General features: G+C 40.9%; 1 protein-coding gene across 2 annotated transcripts in view; it reads left to right on the top strand.

Annotated features, from left to right (window-relative positions):
• DOCK2 (dedicator of cytokinesis 2) overlaps nucleotides 1-12,783 on the top strand; it is a 443,384-nt gene that overhangs the window by 127,426 nt on the left and 303,175 nt on the right. The gene's annotated exons all lie outside the window — the stretch shown is intronic.

Below are 12,783 nucleotides of genomic sequence, written 5' to 3'. Positions count from 1 at the left end.
ATCATATATATGCTATGTACTCTTTCATTATCATGCAAATGGTAGCATAGTATGTAACTGCTTTGCACTTAGCCTTTCTTCACTTAATGGTATATATTTTTGGGAGATCATGGAATGACAGTGGTTTTGCACAGAAGTTATGGTCAGAGCTTCTGCTTACCCTAAACTGGTCACCACTGGACCCCACAGGCAAGAGACTTAAAGTTCCCTATTTTCAAGGTCAGTTAACTAGATTTCCATAGCTCCTCTAGATTTGATCAGGCAGGATTCGGAAGCTCATATTCATCCTCTACCTCATCTCTAGTAATGCTCTGCATGTTTGGATCTGCAAAAGGGATCATGCCTTTTGCTCTATGTAAAAGAATGGCCTGTTTAGAAACTCTGCATTTCTTCACTCCTATCTGTAGGGTGAAGAAGTGGCTTTTCAGGTTCAGTACTTTTTTTCTGTACCCTAAGACCAAACCTTCCCAATTTTCAACTTCTGTATCCACACTGATGTCAATAATAAAATGAGAAGCAAACTGTGCAAGAAACAAAAGGTCTTAGAATTCAGAGGATCAGCCATCACCCAACTGGAATTTATTCAGGGAACGAAGCCTGAATATTTATGCAAATTGCCTGGTAATCATAGAAATATTCAGGAACCACTTCACTGTAAAGATGTTTTTTCCAATGCCTGGTTAACATGGTGCATCCAGAATTGCTGTCTGTATCCTATCCCTGGAGTTAAGGGTAGGAGGAGGATGTGGGGATGAAAAGTGTTCTTGTGATTTTAATATTCATGTGTGTGGTTTCCTGACCCTTTAGACAGATGTGTGACAACAGATTAATCCAATAAATATGCAGTTTGTTTGAGCAAGGTGGTTTGTGTGAGGTTATGGAGACTAATTCTGGGAATTGCCCTCCTTGTGTTATTGTGCCTTTTTAAAGTGAGACTTCCATGGTTTTAAAGTTCTGACTTCTACCTCCAAATAAATAGCCCTCATACCAAAAGCATTGAAATATGTCTGTCCCTTCCTGCCCTGGAAGGCCCTCTCAGGATTTCAGGTGGCGCCACTGCAAAGACAAATTGAGTCCCATCCTAGGGACTTGACAAGGACGACTCTAGCTATGCATATGATGCAGCACAGGCAGCAGGGAGCGGGCTACTTGGCTCTCCTTCATTGTTCAGAGCTGCTGTCATTGCCAGGGGCCTGGCTTGGCATCGAGGCCAGATGGAGTGCTAGCACGGGCCTGGGCAGGGCATGTGGTGTCAGTTCCAGCCTCATGGAAGTCGGAGTAATTCCTTTACTGCAGCCACATCTCCAGGACTGGAAGGAGGCCTCTGAGGGTTGGCACAATCGCAGGGCAGGCTGGACAGCTGCTGCTTCTTGGTCCTGCTGTGTGTCTGGGTTTCAGATTCAGTAAAAACACTGATTAATATTAACTGACAGAAGGCCTGCCCTGGCATTGTACACAGTTACAAAAGAAATGCAAAATTATTACCTTTAAATACATACAGAGACTAGAGGTAGGCAAAATGTCCTCTGGGGGCCCATTTCAAAGAGGAGGCAAAGTATAATTAGTGAGCCATGCTCGGCTCACATGTAAAAGCCGTATGCTCTTACTCATAGCTGAAAGGTAACTCTTCTCCCACGATCTATTTGCTAAGTGAGCCCTCTCACCAAAATAGTCCCAAAGGGAAACTTCAACTCATCCCCTTACTTAAATCCTCTAGTTCCCAGTGAATAAAATCTGAATTCATTATACTTACTAGGTGGCCATTGCCCTTTGATGAACATCTCTCTTTATACCCTTAAATAAGGTGAGTGTGATTTCCTCTGGCCAAGTTTGAGCAGTAATGAAATTCCTCCTGTTATTCTCCCTGTGAAGTGTCCTGTGTCTTGGGGACGTGATTTGCTTTGAGCCTGCACTCATTTAACTGCCAGATGTGCAAATTGCCTGGAGTATTTTCAGTGGCATTTGCTTGTACTCACAGCCTTGAACATTTGTATTGACATCAAGCTGAGGGGCCAGAAGGCTTTTAAGCACTTTCTGAGACTTCGGCAGACTACCCTATTGGCCTGTCTTCAGGAGGATCCTATGGAGAAGGTGGAGAAGGGTTTACTGGTTAAGGGCAGTAGTTCTCGGGGTACACCACACCTGAGTTTAATTACTGGTTCAGCTCTTTACATGACTGTGTGACTATGGGTAATTTTCTAAACCTCTCTGATCCTCAGTAGGCTCACCTGTAAAATGGGAATAAGAACAATAAGGTCTGTCTTAGAGGGTGATATGTAGGCTAATGAGATGGATGATGCTTTTAAAGTACTTGACACAGCGCTGGGCTCAGCATAATGTCTCAGACTAAGCAGTAATTGTTATTATTGGTGTTGTGGTTATTTTTCCTGCTAATCTCAATTTCTGTGCTGACCTTTAAATTCCTTGCAATAAGGGAGTTCCTTAATCTTTGACAGTTGCATGTAACCCTCAGCTACATGATTTTCCTCAGGGTCTGAGAAACACAGGACCTAGTGAATAAAAGGGCCTTGGTTGGTACATGCTTTCCATCCTGACTTTGAATGTTGTTTTTTGTTTTGTTTTGTTTTGCTATTTTTATTTCCCTAGAGTGTTTTTCTAAAGGGACCATGTTATGTAGGCCTAGAAGTAGAGGTCAAGGTGAAATGTTTGTGATTTCTCACTTCATTGTTTATCTTACTGCAGGCACCAACATAATTACATAGTTTTGGACACTTGGTAGCCATCCGTTCTGATGATTTACCCTTCAGGCCTCTTTTAAAACACACACACATACACACGAGCGTGCACACACACACACACACACACACACACACACACACCTCTTTACGGAGGCAATTAGCCTCAACTTTGATTTGACCTGTGCTATTGAGTAAATTACTTAATCCTTGCAAGTCTTTATTTCCTCATCTGTAAAATGGGAATAGCCACAGAATGGGTCTCCGTGTGTTGCTGGTGCATCAGTGGCACATATGGCTGGTTAGCCTGGGAATTGCAGGAGTAGTCACCCCAGCCAGATTCCCACATGGAATGGCTTGTCCTGTGTGAAGGACTTCCGGCTTCAGTGAGAGGAGAACCGAGAAACCTACAAACACTAATTTGCTGTCTTCTCCAGCTCAAGCTCAGACTTGCCTGGAGGTGATGACAGGAGAAAGGATGCACAGATACACCCAGAGAAAGCTCCGAGGGGAGTCTAGGAGAAAAGCAAACCCTCTGTGCCTTTGAAACAGATTTGTCCCTACGAGAACCTCATCTCCAAGTAATGTATCTTTTTAGTCTGATGCTAATCAGAGGCACCATCTGGTTCAGTGTAAACTGCTTTAGGATCCACATTGCTTGCGATTTCTCTTCAAGTTTCCAAAACAGAGAGAGAGAGAGAGAGAGAGAGAGAGAGAGAGACACACACACACACACACACACACACACACACACACACACAAACACACACACACACACACACACACCTGACAGAGATTTGGAATCTCAATGTTTATTTTCATTGGGTACCTTATCGAGAAGGTGTTGTCTGAGCAAAGCACCTAGTTTCCCTTATATCAAAGCATAGCTTCCTTCCTCCCTCTCATCTGTTGCCCACAGTATCTGGAGCTGCTGGGTCCTCGATTTGCAGTGTACAGGTGGCTCGGCAATGGTTAGGGGAAAGAGGGATGGAAATAATTGTGCCTGTATCTTTTCTATCATTATATCATTGCAGCACTGGGCTGGGAATAAAGAATTGGCTGACTCTAGCAGTTACTACATTTTTTTTTCTTTCAACTTTTAGGTTCAGGGGGTACATATGCAGGTTTGTTACATGAACTAATTTCATGTCAGAGGTTTCATGTGCAGATAATTTTGTCACCCAGGTAATAAGCATAGTACCCAATAGGCAGTTTTTTGATCCTTACCCTCCTCCCACCCTCCACCCTCAAGGAGGCCCCAGTGTTTATTGTTCCCTTCTTTGCATCCATGTGGACTCAGTGTTTAGCTCTCATTTATGCCTGAGAGCATGCAGCATTTGATTTTCTGCCCCTGTGTTAGTTTGCTTAGAATAATGGCTTCATCCATTATGGATGGAATCCACTGATTCCAGCTTCATCGGTGGTGCTGCAAAGTATATGATTTTAATCTCTTTTATGGCTGCATAGTATTCCATCATGTATATGTACCACATTTTCTTTATCCAGTCCACTATCATCAGTGTACATTTACGTTGATTCCATGTCTTTGCTATTGTGAATAAAGCTGTGATTACACGTTTATGCATGTTTGTCTTTATAGTAGGACAATTTATCTTCCTTTGGGTATATCCCCAGTAATGGGATTCCTGGGTTGAGTGGTAGTTCTGTTTTTAGTTCTCTGAGAAATCTCGAAACTGTTTTTCCTGATGGCTGAACTAATTTACATTCCTTCCAGCAGTGTTTATGCATCCCCTTTTCGCCAAAACCTCACCAGCATCTGTTAATTTTTGCCTTACTTATTTATTTTTTTTTTTTGAGACTGAGTTCTGCTCTTGTCGCTCAGGATGGAGTGCAATGGTGTGATCTCTGCTTACTACAACCCCTGCCTTCTGGGTTCAAGCAATTCTTTTACCTCAGCCTCCCAAGTAGCTGGGACTACAGGCGTGTACCACCATGTCTGGCTAACTCTTGCAGTTTTAGTGGAGACAGGGTTTCACCATGCTGGCCAGGCTGGTCTCAAACTCCTGACCTCAAGTGATCTACCTGCCTCAGCCTCCCAAAGTGCTAGAATTACAGGCATGAGCCACTGCACCTGGCCAATTTCTGACTTTTTAATAATAGCCATTTTAACTGGTGTGACAGGGTATCTCATTATGGTTTTTATTTGCATATCTGTATTGAGTAGTGACACTGAGCATTTCTTCATATGCTTGTTGGTCACATGTATGTCTTCTTTTAAGAAGTATCTGTTCATGTCCTTTGCCCATTTTTTAATGGAGTTGTTTTTGCTTGTTAATTTGTTTAAGTTCATTACGGAATCTGGATATTAGACCTTTGTGAGATGCATCATTTATAAATACTTTCTTCCATTCTGTAGGTAGCCTACTCTGTTGATAGTTGCTTTTGTTTTTTAGTTTAATTAGGCCCCACTTGTCAATTTTTGATTTCATTTTAGCGGTTATTACTTTCGTGATCTTATGTAACATCTTGGAGCCTCGAGTTCCATATCTGAAAAAAATGTGAAGAATGTGAATAGGAGTGTCACCATTAGAATAAGAGACCTTTGATTCAGGATATTCTTATTTCAGATCCTGGCTTGATTGCATACTAGCTGTGTTTCTTTGAGCAAGCAACCTCTTTGAGCTGTGGCTTCTCTAGATACAGAAATGTAAAAACTTATGAAAAACAACTAGCAGAGTGCCAGAGACAAAGTTGCTGCTTATTAAAATGCATCTATTATATCTATTGCATAACAGTACTAACCATAACGATAGTAATGACATCAACCACAACTTAAAGGGAGAGACTTAACATTTATCAAATGCTGGCTCTATATTAGCATAAATATATATTAAGTTTTTACAAAAACTCCAGTGGCCTAGAAAGTTATGTAATTTTCATTCCAATGAGACCAAATATTACACAATGTATTAGTGTATTAATATTTTGGACTATGTGATGATAGGGTTACAAATTAATCTCCAAATCTCAGTGGTTTGATAATGGAAAGGTTTATTTATGTCTCTCCTTTGCAAAGTCTGATGAAGGTCATATGCCTTTTGTCCCTCTTGAAGCTGTGCCAGCTGGTGCGTGTGGCCTCGTAGCAGGGAAGATAAGAAGGGAGGTAAGGAGCACAGAGGCTCTTAATGTCCTTGGGCAGGTGACACCTGCCAGTTCCACCCACAGTCCATTAGCCAGAACACATCTCATATGCTAACGCCAGAGAATCTGGGATGTAAACAAAGCACATGCACTATTTGATGAGCGCTGTCTCTGCGGCTCACAGGTAGTAAGTGCTAAAGTTGATTCTGAGTACAAGTCATTTGAATAACAGAACCCATCTTTTTCTCACTATGCTATGCTTTATTCTTATGAGGACTAAAAAGGAGAAAATGGTGGTATATTGACCTGGTAATTCTTCCTTCTCCATGTGAGAACAAATGCCTCGCCATCCCTCCTGAAGGATTTTGTTTACTTCCATTCCTCCTTCCCAACCCCTGTTCCAAATGCCAGGCTATATATGAGCTCTGACAGGTGTGCATAGGGGCCCTTGCCTGGGAAGGGGATGAGGCTCTTGCTCACAGCAACACAGTGGTTGCTGTGTCTCTTGTTGCTTCTTAGGGCACAGTTTCCCTGCAGCAAGCCAGGGTGTTAGCAGGCTATCCAAGACTTGAGATGTTGACATGAGGCTTTGCTTCTGAGACTGTTCAGAAGGAAAAGACAGTTAGGAAAACAAAGCCTCTATCTCTCAGGATGTGCTCTAGCCTCATAGTGGGGCTGTCATCTCTCCTTGCACGTTACATGCCCTTGCAAAATTCAGTTCATTGCATGTATTCCTGGAATACCTTCTACTGCCTCCTATTCCCTACCCCAAGCCCCAGCCATGCTCAACAGGCAACCCCTACTCATCCTTTTAAGCACAAAAGTAGACCTCAAGCCTGCAGTATGTCCTCCCTGATGTCTCAGGAATTTCGGCTCAATTCTGTTCAACACTTAAACTCAGTCCCTGGGGAGGCAATGTGGTTAGAACTGTGGCAAGTTTGCAAACTTCTGCACCATGATCTCTGTGCAAAGAAAACGAAGCTGCTTCTTTTTGTTTGTTTTTAATCTAATTCAGTCCTCTTTTTGAGTTTCTACTTTGTGCTGTGGCAACTTAAAATTTTCAGTACATGATATCTATGGCTCTAGATTTAACCAGTCTTTCTGACTCAAAACAGTGCCCTCTCTCCCAGGGACTCAAATAGGAGGGGGAAGAAAGGCACACGTTTTGACTTTTCCCTCAGTTTATCTAAAATATCTTCCAATGGGACTTTAGCCCCATAGGGGATGTTGGTACACACACATCTTGTGGCTTTGGGTCTCAACGCCAGGTGAAGGGGCAGCTGACCCTTCCCCTCCATCCTGTCTCCTTCCTTTTCAAGGAGACCGTCGTCATCTCTGCCCCTGGGGCTGTAGAAACAGAATGGCTGCCGGGGTACCTGATGAATGCGGAAAGATGCGAAAGCAGAGGGTTGAATACATTGCAGATATTACCCCAATTCCCAAAGGGGGCAAAACAACAAGCCTAACCTCAAAGCTTAGATGTCCCTGAGGAGTTTGTTAAAATTGCAGAATCCTGAACCCTACTCCAAAGATTCTGACTCTCAATATCTGGTGAGGGGGCCAGGGATGTGCATGTTGTCAGACCACCAAGGGGCTTTGGATGCCAGTGGCCCTTGACCCCTCTCAAATGGGAGGCCCAGCTCTAGTATCCTGAGGAGGGAAAGGAAATCAGTACGGGCAGGGACATGGCTCTCCCATTGCAGAGTGCAAACTTGCATCATGACACTTGATATATCATTCTAGCCTTCTATGTTTATGTGACTGTCTATACTGATGGAATGTGCTCCTTAAGGATAAGGAAGGGCATAAGTTTCGTTTTATTTATGTTCCACATCTGCACACATGTTTATGTGCCTGGTCTTACTGATACCAGCTCTCAGAGGCTGATCTGTGGACCTTGGTAGTAAAATTCACCATTATTCAATGGTCAGTCTCCCATTAAGAAAAGGAAAGAACAGACCTCTGTTATGCAAGCTGGAGCAGTCCTGGCCATTAATTCAAAATACATTTTATTATTGATCCACATAAGACCTGTTTTTATTTATTTAAATATTCTTTATTTTTAAAAACAAATGAAGCATCCATGTACTCACCATGCAAAACAAAAACTAGGAAGTTAACAATCACTTACATATAACCACATGACTGCCTCTCCCCCACATAAGGTAACCACATTCTTAAGTCTTTTTTTTTTGTTTGTTTTTTGAGACAGGGTCTTGCTTTGTCAGCCACTTGCTTTGAAGCACAGTGGCACAGTCATAGCTCATTGTAACCTTGAGAACCTGGACTCAAACAACATTCCTGCTTCAGCTTCTGAGTAGCTAGGACTACAGGCACATGCCACCACATCTGGTGAATATTTTTTTAAAAAATGTGTAGAGATAGGGTCTCCCTATGTTCCCCAGGCTGGTCTCAAACCCCTGGGCTTAAGTGATCCTTCTGCCTTGACCACCCAAAGCCCTGAGATTACAAGCATGAGCCATTGTGTCCAGCCTCTTGAATCTTTTGTTAATCATTCTGTTGCTTTCCTTTTCATGCAGTTGTATTGCATTTATATATATTTCTAGTGTTTTAGTTATTTTAACTTTATTAAAAGTGTATTGAACTGTCAATAATTTGAGGGAATTTATTTTTTCACTTAATATTAAACTAAGAATCATCCATATTACTGACTGCTGGAGTTCATTGTTTTGATGACTGTAGAAAATTCCATTGTGTGAATAGGCCATAATTTGTTCATTCATGCTTTCAATTTAAAGCGTTTGGGTTGTTTCAGTGTTTCTTCTATTGTAAGCACTGCTGCTAAGAACATTCTTGTACAAGTCTCTTGTTGTAAATGTTCAAGAGTCTCCTTTGGGAATAGAACTACTGGTAGATTTGCTTGGCCATAAGGGATCAGAATCTTTAGGAGATAGTGTACACTCTTTCCAAAAGTGGTTGTACCAATTTACATACCCACTGGCAATGCAGAAGTCGTCCTGTGTAGCCACAGTCTCCTCAACGCTGGATATTGTCCCACTTCATAATCCTTGCCACTAAAATCGGCTTAGACTGTGTCATCACTGTTATGAGTTGCATTTCCTTTATCACCAATAATACTGAAAATCTTTTCTTCTCTTTCTTTGCCACTTGTGTTTTGTTTTTTTGATATATTTGTGGTCATGTCTTTTGTCTATTTTTCTATCAGATTGGTTTTATTTTTCTTAGTGATCTATAGGATATTTAATATATTCTTTCTACTTATCTTTTGCTGATTTAATGTATCATGAATAACTTCTCCCAGTTTATACCTTGCCTTTTTATTTAAGATGCATTTTCATGAGCAAAAGTTCTTAATTTTAATACAATCAAACCAATTTATTTTTATTAGTCAAATTTTTGTGTGTGCCTTAAGAAATCTTTCTCAATCCCCAAGTCTACAAGGTGTTCATTATTTTTATTAAGAATTCTGTAATTTTAGTTTTGATACATAAATCCTGAATCTATCTACAGAGTTTATGTTTTATATATAGTGTGAGTGGAAATCTGATTTTGTCTTTCAGTTTTCTTTTTCCCATTTGACCGCACATCTTTCCCAGCTTCATCTGCCAAACAGTTTCTCCTTTTCCATGCCAGTGTCATTTTGCATTTTCAGTACATTGCTGTTTTCTAGAGGCTGTGGGCTGAGTTGCTATAGTCTAGATTCAATCTCTAGTGCTGAGGGCAGGGTTGCTGTAGACTGGATTCAATCTCTGGTCCACAATGTGCAGTCTTCAGTGTTATTGCTCTGAGGATTAGGAAAATGGAATAGCCTCTTCTCCTCCAGACAAGCCCTAAATTAGTCTCCAGTGGGATGTTAGTATCCTGAGAATTATGTGCCAAGTCACAGCACTTACCTTCTCTAGGCTTGTACTTTTTCAATTATAAAAGAAATAATTTTCCTTATGGTAAGAAATTGCTTGGGCTCATAGAGCTACCTTCTTGTAGTTTCTTTGTGTATCTGATGTAAAAATAGCATTGAACTGAGAGTGTGGAGTCCTGAATCATACTAACAACATCAGCAGTTGCAACAGCAGCTGATATTTATTGACTGCTTGTTAAGCACTGGCACTGTGCTAAACAGTAGGTACATTATCTCATTTAGTGCACAGTTGTGAGATCTTGGGCAAGTCCCTTAACCTCTGTAGAACAATTGTTAATGATGAGCCTGAAGATTTTATAGCATTCCACCAACAATGAAATTCTATGATTTAAAAAAATAATTCTCTGATTCACAGTGATAATAATTCTGAATCTTTTTCACATAGTATAATTTAGTGCCTTAAAAATCCTCCTCTTCCCATTGAAAATTATTATCCCAATATAGTATTGAGAAGCATCGGGAAGAATTCCCCAGTATGTCTCAGCATCCTGCCTGAGCTGGGGGTAAGGGATAAGGCCATTTCATAGAACCTTAAATGAATGGAGGGCAATTGCATGATGCATTCAAGGTTACACAGCTGGTTATTAGCAATGCTTCACATGCTGGAGCCAGTTTCGTTTCTTCAAGAAAGTGCCATTGATTTTGAGGACAAGCTTTTTCTCATCAGAGCATTTAGAGGCATCAAAGATCTTCAAGTGAGGAGCCCATTTTGCCCGTTTCAACTGCAGTGTTACAAAGCCTTAGCCAGCACCAAAATATCCCTTCCTCACTGGAGATCTGAAAAGGGGCTCTGCCTCACATCCTTTCTTCCCGTTCTGATGTGATGGATTGCAGACTTCATTCTCAGAAAGAAACCTTCAGATCCAGAATCAGAGAAGACAGTGATTTAATGTGCTGCAGAACAATTCCAAGAGAGATTTATGAAAGTGTCTGTTGGGGTTGGGGTGCGCTGAAGTTAAAAAAACTGGCATACAATCAAGGGAAAAAAATTCCCTCTTGAACTTCCAAAAATACTTAGAATAGCAGCTTTCAATGGCAGTCTGAACTACAATTTAATTGGGGGAGAAAAAAATTCCAGATCACTTCTTTAATGGCAATGTAAATACACTCAATAAACTCTTCTGTGAGTGTGTATGTAGTTTACCTCATCAAAAATAGAGAACAACAAAATCACTCTCTTCCCATACCTTTCAATCTACGTTCCATGGGATCCTTTTCTAGTTTTGGAATGAGTTGCATTAACGGAAGCACACATAATTAGGGCATTTATATAAATCTTTGTAAGATTGTACATTTACTCCAAAATGTTGTTTTTACTGTGAAATTGCAATCATGAATGATTTCCATTATGCTGAGGCAGGGTTTTAGAATGTTGATATGGTTTGGCTGTGTCCCCACCCAAATCTCATCTTGAATTGGAGCTCCCATAATTCCCATGTGTTGTGGGTGGGCCTGGTGGGAGATAATTGAATTATGGGGGTGTATTCTCCCATACTGTTCTCACAGTAGTGAATAAATCTCATGAAATCTGATGGTTTTATAAAGGGAAACCGCTTTCGCTTGGTTCTTATTCCCTCTCGCCTGCTACCACGTAAGACATGCCTTTTGCCTTCTGCCATGATTGTGAGGCTTCCCCAGCCATGTGGAACTGTGAGTCTATTAAACCTCTTTTTCTTTATAAAATACTAAGTCTTGTGTATGTCTTTATCAGCAGTGTGAAAATGGGCTAATACAAGTGTCCTGAGACTTTGATGTTGATCTGTTTAAATTTGATTTTGCTGGGTTATTTTTCCCCAACATCTTCCTAGAATAGAAGGAAATTTCCTTAAAACTATAATAAAGTTGAATTGAAAATTAGCTGCATATTCATTTCAGTTCAAGTGATATTTATTAAAAATCTAAAACTGTGGCAGCTCTGTACCGTGGGGATTATCAACAAATATAGTAATAAGTAATATTATCACCATTTATTTAACTATCATTTTGTTCCAGACCCAAAATAAATAACTCACTTAATTATCATGACATCCTTGTCAAGTGTAGGTATCACTATTCCCGTTTAACAGGTGAGGAAGCTGAGGTTAAGGAGGTTTAAAAACTTTCCAGTAATCACACACCAAGTAACAGCAGAGACCATTCCAATTAGGGTCTGTCTGATTCCCCAGCACACTCCGAAGTGCTGTGCTGGATGACTTCTGAAACAGAAGGATTTCTGTCTCCACGAGCTTACAACTGGAGAAGGAAAGATTTTCCTAAAGATATCTTTATGTTTGAGCTCACACATGCTGGGCAGGTAATATAAATGAGCAAAGGGACAGGGTCATAGTTATTATGAGATTTGCTAAGATAATTGTTCCTTTTCGAATAGATATTCCTAATGTCACCTTCACTTGTGTTTTTACAACACAGATTTTCTACTTACCTATTAAACATGTGGGAACCTTCTTTACTTCACAAAGAAATCTGCTTTCTTTCATTTTCCTCCCTAAAACACAGTACCATCTGGTTAGTCATCCATATCCCCATATTTTTTTTTGTTTTGTTTTTTGTTTTTTTGAGACAGACTCTTGTTCAGTCACCCAGGCTGGAATGTGGTGGTCAGATCTTGGCTCACTGCAGCCTCCACCTCTTGGGTTTAAGTCGTTCTCTTGCCTCAGCCTCCTGACTAGCTGGGATTACAAGCATGAGCCACCATACCTGGCCAGTTTTTTGTATTTTTAGTGGAAACGGGGTTTCACCATGTTAACCAAGCTGGTCTCAAACTTCTGATCTCAGGTGATCTGCCTGCCTCAGCCTCCCAAAGTACTGGGATTACGGGTGAGAACCACAGCATCCAGCCATATCCCTATGTTTGATAGAGACAAGTATACAATGAAATATTTCTTTGCTACTAAGGAAGCAAGAATGACAATAATCAATGAGACCACTCAGCTCTGGGAGGAGAGACTATAGGGACTAGTGAGAACTGGGGCAGAGTCTGTACCATGGGTATAAACAGGATGGCAGTTAGGCAGAGTCATATCAATATGCAGACTCAGTGCTGCTTGATATAGTCTCTCTCTCTCTCTCTTTCTCTTTTTTCTT

This window comes from Sapajus apella, unplaced genomic scaffold (assembly GCF_009761245.1).
Source record: "Sapajus apella isolate SASKATOON/1434 unplaced genomic scaffold, GSC_monkey_1.0 scaffold79, whole genome shotgun sequence".
Lineage (NCBI taxonomy): Eukaryota > Metazoa > Chordata > Mammalia > Primates > Cebidae > Sapajus > Sapajus apella.
The sequence above is the reverse complement of the archived record's forward strand: the minus strand, read 5'-3'. Positions and strand labels throughout refer to the sequence as shown.